The sequence below is a fragment of the Megascapheus bottae genome, chromosome 4 (genome assembly GCF_031878675.1).
Source record: "Megascapheus bottae isolate mThoBot1 chromosome 4, mThoBot2.hap1, whole genome shotgun sequence".
NCBI classification, from domain to species: domain Eukaryota; kingdom Metazoa; phylum Chordata; class Mammalia; order Rodentia; family Geomyidae; genus Megascapheus; species Megascapheus bottae.
In genome coordinates this window covers 66,756,559-66,771,124 of record NC_143512.1, presented here as the reverse complement: position 1 = coordinate 66,771,124, position 14,566 = coordinate 66,756,559, and the positions used below count along the sequence as shown (strand labels likewise).

Below are 14,566 nucleotides of genomic sequence, written 5' to 3'. Positions count from 1 at the left end.
ATCTCTGAGAACTGAACATTTAAACATTTGAAGCAATCTCCAAGTTCTAGTTTGTATGGCCATGTAATACAGCATTCCAAGAAATTGTGGGTTAAAACCATAATCATTTAATGTATCCCACAGATCATGTAGATAAGGAACTCAAGTCAGTTGTGCCATTCATATACAGGGTGATTGTGGTTATCTAAAGGACTTTGAAGAGCTGAAAGATCTATGTCTAGGATAATTTTCCCACTTTGTTGCAAATGGTACTACCTCTGGGCTCAGGTCTTCCTTCTTCACAAAGAACCTCTTCAGCCCTGTACAGGGTTGCTTGAATGTCCTCATAGTATGGTGGCCAGCCAGCTTTCTCCAGAGCAAGTGATTCGATGTTGGGAACGAGTGCAGGGTCAGGCTGGTCCATGAATCTGCCTCACTGAGTAAGATAACCACACAAAGAAATGAGCTGTCATGTATGAACGCCATGCCTAACTGAGCTGTACCGTAGGTATTGTGAATCACTTTCTGCTGAGACTTGATTACCATTGGGTACAAAAGTGTTATTGCTTTATCACTCTCTGCTGAGACCTATAGTGAGAGTAAACACGTGGACCTCCTCTGCCCTGCCCATCTTTGTGCTGATAGGCTCCTGCACCCTATATTAGCTGAATGTACTTCCTCAATAAACGAGCTTCTACCTTGACCGGTCTCCCCGATGCTTCTGATTGTCCTCCATTGAGAGAGGGCTGGGTGCAGGCGGTCAGTCGGCCTTCTCCTTTCTCGTCCTGGTTGGGGCGTGTTCTCTCTATCCCTCCTTCGGATCGGGAGGGACCGAGGACTAAAAACCCCGACAACTCAAGAGCACAAGGCTAAAGCTTTTATAGCCTAGTGTAGAAATCACACACAGTAACTCCTGCTTTATGTCATCACACCAGTCCCATGGTGATAAAGAGTGAGGAAACTTCAGATTACACTAATAATAGGAGAGCCCATCCTAGTAGCTGCCTGCCTTATTCTAGTATAAACAATAAGTTCACAATACATTTGTTATACAGTTATTCATTCAACCCAAAGTTGCTTCAGCACCTAAGACATTTGATGTTACCTTTTGTGGTTATCTCACAGCCAAACACTTTCTCTTTCCACTCTTAGGTCACAGAATTGCGATATCTTTTCTTTCTTGTTTCACATAAGGACTGTTAATGTTAAAATGCAGACATTATAGCCGTTATTCAATGATTCTAACTCCCATAGACTTTGTTTGGCTCCTTTTGAATTTGTTTACTTGACCAATTTGTGTTAAATATTTCTTGTATACCAGTGTTGCCATGGTAATAAAGCAAGCACATTCCATAGTCTCATGGAGCATAGTCTAGTAGGGAAAAACAAATAATTAAAAATATACAAATAAATGTGGAATTGCCAAATCATTATAAGCACTATGAGGAAAGTAAAATAAAACCACTGGATAGGTAACAAAAAACTAAGAGTGGTGGCTTATTTATTTGTATGATTGAGAAAGTTTTCTCTGAGTAAAAGGTGGCAGATAACTGCCTGACAAGAGGAGAGCATTCTAGATGAAATGAACAGTCAATTCAAGGTCCCCAAGGGAAAATGAGCTTGCTATACATTAGGAGAGGAAGATATGAAGCTGAGTAGTCAATAAGGGGAGAGAAGAATGAGAAGAAAGCACTTAAGTGAGTAGGACTCAGATCTTGAAGATATCTACAGATCCAGATTATTAGTTTGGATCTTACTCCAAGATAGATTGTAGTATATTACAAGGTCCTTTAACTTATAATATTTGCATGGTTTTTGCTTCATTTTTTAAATGTCTCTTATTTTCTACAGTGAATTTTCTCTATATTGGCTCTTTTTCTACACACACACACACACACACACACACACACACACACATACACACACACACACACACACACACAGATTTACACTCTTTTGTTCCTAGCTTGTAAGTAGAGTTACGATTATCTGACTAGTACTGACTAATGCAAGAGCTGAAGTCTTCTTCTTCTTCTGTTACAGATATTAAAATTGCAGATCCAAAAGATAACTCAGCTAGAAGATTATAAATCCTTGATCAGAATGAGTCCTTAGTAACTATAAGATGGGTTGTAAGAAATAAAATCCTTTTGTATGTGTTAAATCACTGAAATTTTGAGGCAGTTAATAGACACAGCCTAGATTAATTCGGATCAATATGTCTTCAAAATGTTCCTCAGTGAAAAAATAAATTCTGTACTGAGTAGTTGCCAGTCAACTCAAATCACTTTTCAAGCTAGTGATGATTTATCGCATACTAAAAATTAAGTCACTAATTTTTTCTGCTCTTCAGATTTTTTGCAGTATTCGTACCAATTTCTGTTCCCAACTTTTGTTACTAAGAAACACCAAGTATTGTCACCCCTTGTTAATAAATCAAGAAACTGACAGTTATGAAGTACATGTGTTATTGTTCAGAAGAGGAAATGGAGTTCATTTTTGTACCTTTGAGGAGTGGGGGAAATATTTTACTCACAAACTCCTGCCATCCAGATGTTGAGGAAATTTTTAGAAAGAGGAATAAGGCATAGAGATGCTGATTTGATTTCTATACTTAAAACAATATATAATACCCAGGGATGGGGGAGGAATGGAGTTGCTGATAGTTTACATTTCCTGTCTCAAAGACATACACAGATGCACATTTAATTTTTTGCTAATTCCCTCAAGGTTCATTACATTTATTGTGTTTGTTTGGAAACCCCTATCAGTAGAGAAAATCTTCCCCATCTAAGTTGCACTACAACTTGATGCTTACACCAAGGGTATATTGTAAGTAAGAATTCTAAGCAACACAAATAAGCTTAGAAAACTTAATATCTTTCAAATGTGCCTGTTGGATCACACCATTTCATTCAGGCACAACATTCTTTAAGCCATTTCCAATTCCTTTGATCAAATAGACTGCATCTATATTACCTGGAGGTTTTGAATGCATCCAAGAGATCTCCTTTACCAGACCATCTGTTAAAGCTCTTCGGTTTCTTGTACTTGGTAAGGCTCACAGATCATATGGTATTTATTTTCACTCTCTGAACAATACCTGAGATATCTTATTGGAACAACTAACCTCAATCACACATGACCTTTTCAAAGATATTTCTGTATTTTGAAAAGTCAAGTAAAGGTTCATATTATAGAGCTGTTCACAAAAGTCTCCATCAAGGTGGGTGAAGGTGGTTCATGCCTGTAAGCCTAGCCACTCATGAGGCTGAGATCTAAGGATCATAGCTTGAAGCCAGCCTGGGCACCAAAAAAAAAGAAAAGAAAAGATGAAACCAGAAGTGGATGTGTGGCTCAAGTGGTAGAGCACTAACTACTACCAAAAAGGTCAGGGACAGAGCCAAGGCACCCTGGATTCATGCTCAGGACTGGCACATGCCCATACACACACACACACACACACACAGAAGGTCTCCATCTATGAAACATTCTACTACACTGAAGACTCTGTGGTATTGAAAGGATGATGGGTCATCAAAAAAAATATCAGTTATTAAAATTTTCAGATGGAGCCAACCAAGAATTATCTAAGAATCTCTCTAAGGGGTCAAGTGAATGAGTGGCTTCTGATGTACCCAATTAACCCATGTGCTTGTAAGAAAGTATAGCAGAATTCTAGAGGATTTCTCCCTATACTTTTGCCATAATAAAATTTATCTATTATCTCTGTGACTACAGTAAGAGTGGAGCCAAGATGACTGATCACTGATCAAACCAGCGAATTTCCCAAGTTCCACAGCTCTAAATAGAGGTACTGAGCCTCTCATCACTCATGTAAAAAGCAATATTTGTTCAGCACATAATTATTGCAGCATAGATATTCTGCACACTTAACTTTTGGTTCTAAAATTAAATTTAATGAGAAATTAAGTAGGTGCAATAATAAACAACTCCAACTAGGACAGCAATGCAGCCAGCATTTCATAGATTGCCTATTCTATATACCTTTGCATCCTATATTCAAAGCATTTTTAGAAAAAATGGTCCGTTTGGGAGCTCCAGTGGTGCAATCGGTTAGCACGCAGTACTTATAAGAAAAAATGGTCCATTTGATCTCCAAAAGCTGTAGATTCTCACGTAGTGTATGAGAAAAACAACAACAATGAATTTTAGATTCACAGAAGGACCTCCTGAGCTGAGATCACACAGATGGTAAAGTAAGAATTAGAGCCCTAACTCTAATCCTGAGATTATTCTCTTTCTATTTGCTGCTTGTCAAAGCCTAGGATGGAGGAAAAGACCATGAAATGTGAAAGTATCTTTTGGGGATAATAAAGGTAGTAAACACAGAATAAAAACTGCTTTTCTGGGCTGGTAGCATGGCCTAATGGTAGGGTGCTTGCCTAGCCTTGGTTTGATTCCTCAGTACCACATACACAGAAAAAGCTGGAAGCGGTGCTATGGCTCAAATGGGAGAGTGTTGGCCTTAAGAGTCCAAGGACAGTGTCCAGGCCCAGATTTCAAGACTTGGGACTGGCAAAGAAAATCCTGTTTCTCCAGTCACTAATCTACATGAATTTTTAGCCAAGCAATAATATTTTACTTATGTGATATCAACTCTCATCAGTAGCAACAAACATAATGCTTACTAATATATTATTTAATTCTTGGGATAAAAGCTTTTATTATGAAAATAATAAAAAAGGTGTGCAATAGAATTACCATGTTAAATGTGATCAATTAGGGTGGCTGAATAGTTCATTAAACATCACCTTAAATCTTTAGAGACACCAAAGGAAGCTATTCTTAAGAGAGAATCACAAAAGCTCAATAACTGTATACATATGATCATATAATATTTATCAAAAGAAACTCCAAAAAATGGGAACAAGAGGTTTTTTTGCTTACAAAAAGTTGGTGGCTCTTTTTGTTTTCTTTAACGGTTGTCGTGTTTGTAAGTTTATCTGTTTTTGTAGTGTGTGGGGGGCATAGAAATGGGGGAAGAATAGGTAAAAAAATGCAGCACGGTACTCATTGGACTCTATGTTGAAAATGAACTATACAACTCCTGGGTAAGAACAGGAGGGAAAAACAGAGAGAGAGTAAGGGAAGGGGTGACACTGACCAAAAAGAAATGTACTCATTACCTGACTTATAACTGTAAACCCTTCTGTATATCATCCTTATAATAATAATAATAAATACATAAACATATTTAAGAAGATACCAACTTAACATTATGCTTACTGACTTTGAATATTTAAAACAAATTAACAAACACCTACTCACAAATATTTTATATGCTTCCAAATGCTTTATTAAAGAAATAGTGCTAGGTGGCAATGAACACTCTGAAAAATTAAGACAATAATTTCATCTATAATAGCATCAAAAATAAATAAAATACATAAGAGTAAACTTAGCCAGGTTGATGAGAAACTTCACACTGAAATTAATTTTTAAGCTGCTGAAAGAAAATAAATCAACATTCCATGTTCATGGAATAGAAGACTATACTGTTAAGATGGCGGTACTGCCTGAGGCAACCTACAGAGTTAGCAGAATTCTAATTTCTAAACATTCCGACGGTGCACTTGTATGGAAGTATAAAATTTAATTTGGAAATTGTACCCTGAAAATTCAAAATAATCTGGAATGATGAACAAGTTAAAATTACATACCTATTTTAAAACTACTAAGGTTACAATGAACAAAATAGTAGGGTGCTGCGATGTGCGGATCAGTGGAATGGAATGCAGAGTACAGAGAGAAACCCAAAGATTTCTGGTCAATTAATTTTCAACTAGAGTGCACAAACTATTCCATAGGGAAATGGTCACCACTTCTACAAATGGTTGCTGAGGCAAATGGCTATCTATATGACAAAAGGATAAAGTTGGAAACACAAATCAAATCAAATAATTCAAGTGTTGCTGTGGAATGAATGTTTGTATCTCATTAGAATTCATGTTTTGAAACTCTGGTTCCAAAGTAATTGTATTTAGAAATAGGCTCCTTGGTAGTTATAATGTGATAAAATAATGAAGGTAGGATCCTTAAGAGTCCTTTTGTTAGAGAGTTCTTACTCCATTTTGTCTTTTTGTCTTTTGTCTCTTTATCTCTAGTATCTATAATATGTCTTTATCTGTAATATATAAAGTTTAAATTCTCTGATTAGAGTTCTACACAGATCCCTTGCATGTACCTTTCTTTCATTACTTCTACAATTTCTAGTTTCAGTATATAAGAAGTAGAAATACAAAGATAGATTTCCTCAGTATTTTTTGTTCTTGTTGGTCATGTGGATTGAACTTTGGGCCTGAGCACTGTCCCTGAGCTCTTCCACTCAAGGCTAGCACTTTACCACTTTGAGCCACAGTGACACTTACGGGTTTGAACTGTGATCCTCAGATGTCAGCCTCCTGAGTAGCTGGTATTATAGGCGTGAGCCACCCACTTACGCCGGACTCCTCTGTATTTTTAGAAAAGTCTTTTTCAACTGCTGGCAAGTTGCTCACACTCATTCAATAGAATACCTCTCCTGTGTTTATTAATATGATTTTTCCAGAGAATTTAGTCATTTTCCTTTCATTTCTCTAGTTCATCAATTTAGAGACTACTTATGTCATTTCATAGCATTTACATTTGAACTCAGTAGAATGCTTGGCAAGCCTCAGAGAGGAGTTCCTAGCTAGAGTGTAGCCTGCCAGACTTGAATGTCCCTGAGCTATGGCTTCTGACCAGAGGGCTTGCCCAGGGAATGGAGAGATGAGAGGGGAATGCAGTTAGATACAAAGATAACTAAAAGAGCTTCATGTGGGAAAGGGGGAGTGGATAAACAAATTTTAATCGATGATTATCTTAAATTTCAAATGATCAAACCTTTAACAAATTATACTTACAAATCATAAAAGTAGCAGCATAAATGGATGAGAATTGGAAAATAGGCATAGCGTGATTCTTAGCATCTGGCACATAGAGATTTTTATGGAATGTAGTCAGATATTTGTTTAGGGAATGCAGGGGGGGAGGAAAGATCAGGTTTCAGTAGTTCAAAGAAATCTTTCTCCAGAGAGGAGGAGGCAAGTTCCATTGTTCTAGAGCAGGAGTCAATCTGCTATGTCAAATTGAGACTCTGGAGAGAATACTCGGTGTTTTTGAAATGTAGAGGCTGTTTTCTGTTTGTAGAAAAGAAGTTTCTGCAGATCAAAGTGAGAAGACCTAGGAATTTCTTTGTGACCTCAATAGGTTCAACTTCATAGACTCTGATTTTACTAGTCATAGTCCTCCCAGGAACTAACTTAGCATAAATTATCCAGGCTTCCTGGATCTATCTTTCCTCAAATGGGAGTTAGTATGGCTCTTCCTTTATTGCAAAGAAAAATTACTCTCAGGATTTGTCAAAGGGAAAAACCACAGAGAATAAGAGGATCTGGTTAAGATTATCATGTGGCACTCAAAGCTTTCTGCTAAGAATTTTGTAGCTATAGTAACCATTGATCAATCCTAAATATGCTTCTGGTGTAATATATTTAATATTTTATTATAAATATTTACTTTCTTCCTCTTCTAGGAATGTGCAGTAAGACAAAAATGTAACTGTTTTTCTACCTTCTAAGGAGAGAGTAAAGTTCAGCTATGAAATATGTGAGATTTAAATTGATACAAGTTTTAATTGGCATAGCCTTTACAATCATCCTGTCTCTCTTGGGGGTGAAAAATTTCACATTCAAATGTTGAGGATGACACAATACCGTGGTAAAACAAAAACTGGACTACAGATTTTTTTTTCTTTCTATCACGGTGTATTTTTTTCTGTCACAAAAGTTTTTATTTATTTGCCAGTCATGGGGCTTGAACTCAGGGCTGGGGACTGTCTTTGGGCTTTCTCAAGGTTAAATCTCTGCCACTTGAGCCACAACACCACCTCCAGGATTTTTCTATGTATGTGGTACCAAGGAATCAAACCTGTGACTTTGTGCATGCTAGGCAAGCACTCTACCACTAGGCCAAACTCCTGGCCAAAAAAGGTTTTTATTTTTATAGATCAGTAGATTTTATTAGTGCAAAAACCCATGGCTGAGCTTTACTGGGTTCCATGAACCTCCAGAAATTATCAACAAAATTTTGTATATGCATTTTTCCATATAAAAATCTTATTCCTAAAGTGGAATCATAACACCAAAAAGGAGTTACCAATCACTGATCTTCTTGGGGAAAGTGCTCTAATATTTCCAGCTGTTCATTCTCTTCCTCTATCACCGTTTTTTTTTCAGGTGAATATTTGCTATTTTCTTCTTTGAGAACCTTCATAGATGCTGAATTTTGGGTCACATTTTATATTCCAAGTTCAGACAATTTTTAAGAATTACCAAACAGCATTTCCTTGCTCCCATAAAATAGGCAGCAATGTCCAAACATAGTAGCTCCTTATGAGTTAGAGAGGGCAAAAATCTCGGTCTGGGTCATACTCCTAACTATAAATAAACCCAAGTTTTCAAAAATGCTTGGGATACTGATATTCCCAGAGTTCTCCCAAATCTAAGTCCAATCATTTTGCCAATAGTAATCAATCTAACCGAACTTAGAGTAAGCTTTCTGCTGCAAGCATGATGTAATCTGTACATTTAGTTTTAATACATCAATGGGAACTACAAAGAACTTGATGAGCTGGACATTGCAGGGTTTCTGTTAGAGCTTAGATTTGGCTGTTCATTCAGCCACCCCACGAGTCCCTTTTCCTCTTCTAGAGAAAAAAAAATCAGAAGCACAAGAATCAATTCACCGCAAAATGACTGGCCTATCAGTTCATTCACCCCAGAGAAAACCTGATCAGTAGCCTGGATTTACTGGGAAATGGTCTTCACAGTCTATCAGTGCTTATCGGCTTGACTTCTAGTCCTTTGGGAAGGAAGGAAGGAAGGAAGGAAGGAAGGAAGGAAGGAAGGAAGGAAGGAAGGGGATGGGAGGGAAGGAGGGAGGGAAAGGAAGGAAAGAAAAAAGAAAGAGGAAAGAAGGAAGAGAATGGAAGAAAGAAAAAGGAAAGAAGCAAAAAAGAAAAAAGAAAGAAAGGAAAAGGAAAGAGAAAAAAGGCCTGGTTTTCCCTGTGATCCTTGTCCTTGGCTATCTACCAGGATGTTCTCCAACCATATTGAATTATTGCTTTTTATGTTTGCTTCCCCAGCATTCTACATGCAAATACCCAGTCTTGAAACAGTTCCCAAATTGCAGCCTGGGTCTCTGTGGGACACTCGTGCGGAGCGTTGGAGGCGATAGTAAAGATTTCATTAGGGACAGTTACCTGCCAGCTCACATTGCCTCTGGTCTGACCTGAATTCACAACGACCATAGTCACCCAGCAACTTAATCAATGAACCTCTTTGGCTTTAGGGTTGCAGAGGCCAAGAGCTCCATCAAAGAAGGCTATGTGCTTTCAGCAACTCAGAAGATTCCAGTTGTTTTCAGCATGCCTGAGAGGTTAAAATAAACAAATAAGAAAATGCCAGGTTGCCCTCTCATTTCTTCTCAGACTTGGTGCCAGCCAGGGCCATGGCCAGTCAGACTGCCCCCAAAGAGACTGTGGTGTTGCTCGTGAAGCCAGGCTGTGCAGCTAAGGTTTTCCCTTCACTAAGTGCCCACCTCTCTTTCCTCACTCCACTCTCTATGTCTAAATAGGCATGAAATATCCATGGCTATATAATGACCACATGAATAAAAAGGCCCCTCCCCAGGCAGAATTCATCCAGTTTGAGGCTGCCATTGTCAGGCTGGGTACATTAATACTGTTAGCAATGTTTGAAAAAAATCTCATGAAGAAATGCAACCCTTGTTCCAGTTTGTAACTGTTATTGGCTGTGATTTGCTTGTATATAAGCAGCAGTGGATCCTGGGAAATGAGTGAGGTCTCCGTGATGACATTACAGGATAAATACACGTTCTTTCAGTATGCTCTCAGCCTTTGCAGGGCTCTTTGGAAAACTCATAAACACGCTTGGCTGCCAGACAGCTTGCAGAAAAGTGACTGCTCACTGAGAAATTGTTCTACTTCAGGGTTGACTTACAGTGCAGTTTCAGCCAGGTAGCTGAGGTTGCCCTTTCAGATCCAAATATCTTAAATGTTGGAATATAACTAGAAAAAAAAATCAACAGTTGAATCGTCAGTTTTAAATGGCAATGTTCAGACGTTAAACTCTGAATCTAAAGACATTGTGCATCCCTCTGTCTGAGGTGTAGAAGAAAAATTGCATAGACAATTTGTAGTATCTGTTTGCCTTATGCTTATGCATTGATGTCATGTATATGTTGAACTTGTTCTAGAATGCATATGAACACATCCACGAGGGCAGGAGGTGGCCAAAGCAGAACATGATGCTAGCCAAAAGAAAATGTTACAACTCAGTCCTCTGCTAATACCACTCCCAGAGCCATTTCAGTTCAACAGGTCAGTCTGTGACTATAAAGTACCTTGAGCAATGTCCCCCCTTTTATCTTTCTCTCTCATTGTCCCCATCAGTGAGATGTCTTCACTTTACCTTGCTCTGTTTTCACTTATGCATATGGAATATGACTACAGTCGCTCACCTTTCCTCTCTGTTTTCTACACTACTCCATTTGACCTCCTCCCCCAACACATGTTCCAGATGACTGCTTTTCATTTTGTTAAACTGTAAGTTAGTTGTTTAAAGGAATTTATACCATTGGTATCCTCCTCTGCATATACCATATTCATATTTTTCCATGTGTGTCCATTTCCCTGCATCATATCATTTCAGTGAGTCCTTGACTGGAAAATCCAGTGGCTCCTTCTCCGTCCTGTCTTGGTAGCATTAAATACCATAGATCACCTGCCCATGTTTTTTTTTCAAAATCTCTTTTTCAGAAGAAGTTGAACCCTGAAGCTCTATCCGATCCCTCAGATCACATGTTCTCTGGTCCTCAACCTCTTCTGCCTGCTGAACCGCCAAATTCCCCCATCAGTGTGGTTACGTCTTTAGCCATCTTCTCTTTCTCCAGTCTCTCTGGTGACAGTTTATTCCCTCCCAAGATGTCAAATGCTGTCTCTGTGTCAGGATTCCTAACTAGAAATCTCAGGATCTGCCAGTGTTGTTCTTTTCTCTTTCTTTTTTTCTTAGTTTGATCCAGATAAACTAGTGTGACTTCAATCTCAGCATGTGTGCAGGAGAATTGAACACAGCCACCCACTTTTCCTCCAGGTCCTACTTCCACACTTGCTCCTGCTCTTGCATCCAGTAGTTGTATTGGATCATCAACATCTTTATAACCATCCAAGCTTAAAATCTCAGCATCACCCTTGATTCCTTTTTTTTCCTAAGTTATGGAACAGTTCTCGAATCCAGCTGACACCATAGCTGTCTTGTATAATATATAGTATACATATATATTCAATGTACTATAATCTATATGCATGTATGTTCAGTTTATGAATACATTGCAACATGACCAATGTTACCCTTTCATCATTCTCCCCATTCCTCCCAACCCAATACCTCACTTCAGTTTTCTAAATTCCACAATCTCATAGGATATGCATTGAATATTATGACTGCATTCTCCCCTCCTCTTCATTCATCTCCCCCTTCCCCTTGACCAACATTCCCATGCCTTTCAAGTGCCAGTTTCCTGGTATTCAGTTTGTTGGACTGTGTGTTTTTCTAAGGAATTCTTAACCTTCACCTGCAAATACTATATTTTGGTTATTTATATGCACAGTTCGAAGCCAGCTTGAGCAGAAAAGCCCTTGTAAAAACTCTTATCTCCAATTAATCACTCAAAAACCAGAAGTGGCCCTGTGGCTCAAGTAATAGAGAACTAGCCTTGAGCACAAAGAGACTCTGGGACTGCACCCAAGCCGAGTTCAAGCCCCATAATTGACCAAAAAAGATTTGGCAAAAGATTTGGTTTGAATGTCTTTCATAGACATATGTCTCTTTCATGTTTCTTTCTGTTCCCCTAAAGTGTTGCAGATAGGTGAGATCATTAAGAGGTGGAAATGACTGGAAAGCAATTAGGAGATGGGGAAAACCACTGTTAAAAGGACTAATGAGGCCACTATAACTTCAGTATCAACACCACGTTTGCCAGGGTATATTATACATATGCAGCAAAACTACTGGGATATGGTTTGAAAGATAGCTCCATATGTGAAATAATTTGCATTCCATGGTTCCTAGCAAAGAGATATGTTGTAAGCCACACTGGAAACAAGTGTGCCCATACAATGGTGTCATATTACTCACTTAGACTACTGCTTTCTTTACATTCAGTCTGTACTGGTTCTTAAAAAGAGAATCCTGGACCAGCATCAATACCAATATCCTCTGGGAACTTTTAAAATTTGACATAGACATAATGTTTTATTTCATAAATTAATATGTTTCTATGACATACAAACCCTTAGCCTAATTTTGCTTAAGTTTTAAATACTAAGTCCCAGTGATTGTAAATAGAGATTCCCTCCTTGAACACTTGTTTGTTAAACTTGTCATTTAAAATATGATGTAAAAATCAACATTAATAAATTCTCTAATAAAAATATATAAAAAAATTTGAAGCTAAAAGGCGGGGGCTGGTAATCTGTGTTGTTGATCATAAACCCCTAAATAATGCTAGCTTGCAATGAAAATGGTAGCCTTGGGGTTATGGTACTTTTAGCCTTTTGAGAAGAGTTTGTTCTTTCATGTTATGTTACTTTTTACACTCTGATACTTCACAGCAGCAAATGCCCTGAAGACAACTGTTAGGTATTTGAGCTTGGAAAACATTTGCTCAATAGATTTGTAGGAATAGCAGGGGAAACATGCAGAACTATTTTTCCCCTTTGGGTAATGGATTTGTTTATCTTGCTCTTTTGAATATAGAGCCAAAAATGTAGAAGGCTAAAGTTTGACATCTAAATGAAATCAACCTTCTTTTTTGTTGTTTTTGTCTATTCTGCACTTTAATTTATTTATTTTATATTTTTATTATCTTTCAGTTGTACCAAAGAGTTGTCATTGACCAAATGGTTTATGAATACACTGCATCTTCATGTCACTCTATCCTTTTCCTCTGATCCCTCTCAACTCATCTTTCCTTCACTCTTCTTAATATTATAGGAAATATATTGGATTTTTGGTCTCTTTCTCTCACTCCTTTCCTGGTGTTATTTTGTTGAACTACAATTTCACCTTTCTAAGAAATTAAACCATCTGAATTCTCCTCTACATCTACCATATTTCATTTAATATAGTTATGTACACTTTCATACCACCCATGATATTTACTTATGTATCTATATAAATTAATTCTAGCTTCCAAATATGAGAGAAAACATGCAACCTTTGTTTCTCTAGACCTAAAGTACTTCACTTAACATAAATGTTTCCAGGTCTTCCCATTTCTTTGCAAATGATGAAATATCATTCTTCCTAATGATTCTTTCTAAAAATCACATTGTGTATAGATACCACATTTTCTTGATACATTCATCCATCAAGCTGTATATGGTCTGATTCCATACCTTAGCTAAGGTAAACAGTATTGCAATGAACATGGTTGTACTGGAAGCTTTTGTGTAACCTGGTTTGTAAACTTTTGGATAAATGTCTAAAAGTGGAACTTGTGGATCATGGAGTAGTTCCATGTTTATTTATTTATTTATTTTTTACTATTTTACTCTTCATTATGGTCATTAATAATCTGAAAGAGGAAGATGGGGAAAGAGGGTACCACAAGGCTCCAAAGAACTATTGGTGCAAATCAGTCCATTCCACTTTTCAGTGTGAGATCTGTCTGTAATTTTCAGGATAACAGGATGAAATAGAGCTATATGGACTCAATCTGCGTCCAGACCTTTTCCAAAGCCTTTCTGTCCAATTATCGTTGATGAGCAATCACAAGGCAAGCGAAGACCCTGCCACACCCACCACAGTCCCTTCAAATTTCCAGAGTAAGTGTTGCTCCATTGGAGCTGAGTGGCAGCTTTTGAACTCATTCCTCTTAGATGAACTGTATGTGATTTTCTCCACATCTCCTATAGAAGCACTCTCAGGGGTGGTTTTAGCCTGGAAACTAGAACATGGAGTGCACTCTTCTGCCACTACAAACTCTTCCATCAGCCAGCACAGTACAGCTGAGGTGCTCACGGACAGCTTCTCTGGTGCAGAAACCTTGGCTTGACTGCAGAAAGTTGGGGGGGGGCAGTAGAGCAAAGGTCAGAATCCAGAAAACAGGGTACCTGCGTCCTTCACGTCATGAAAGGCAAGTCCTGCACCCCTGGGGGCAGAACGAGTCCCATGTTTAACTTTTTTTTACTAACCTCCATACTGCTTTTCCGAGTTGTTGAATAAGATTACACTTCTTTTAATTGCTCCTTTGCAAGTGTGCATTTTGGAGATAAAAATGTAAATGCATATTGCTAGAAGTAAACTTGAGCGATAACATTCTACTCCCACACTTTACAAATGAGAAGAAAAAGGCCTAGAGAGAGGAATTAATCTGAGAGGGGCCATCTGTTTTTTTCCCCAGCATTCATAAAATAGAAAGGTCTGTTAAGGTCAAAGTCAGACACCTTGCTGATGATTGG

General features: G+C 38.0%; 1 long non-coding RNA gene across 2 annotated transcripts in view; it reads right to left on the bottom strand.

The window, feature by feature from the left end:
• Positions 1–14,566, bottom strand: part of LOC150064604 (uncharacterized) — a 69,805-nt gene that overhangs the window by 35,502 nt on the left and 19,737 nt on the right. Inside the window, exon 2 of one of the 2 annotated variants that reach the window (XR_016535168.1) lies at positions 256–415. This is a non-coding gene — a long non-coding RNA (uncharacterized LOC150064604). Of the gene's footprint in view, positions 1–255; positions 598–14,566 lie in introns of those variants that run through there. The other variant, XR_016535167.1, reaches the window with a different exon arrangement.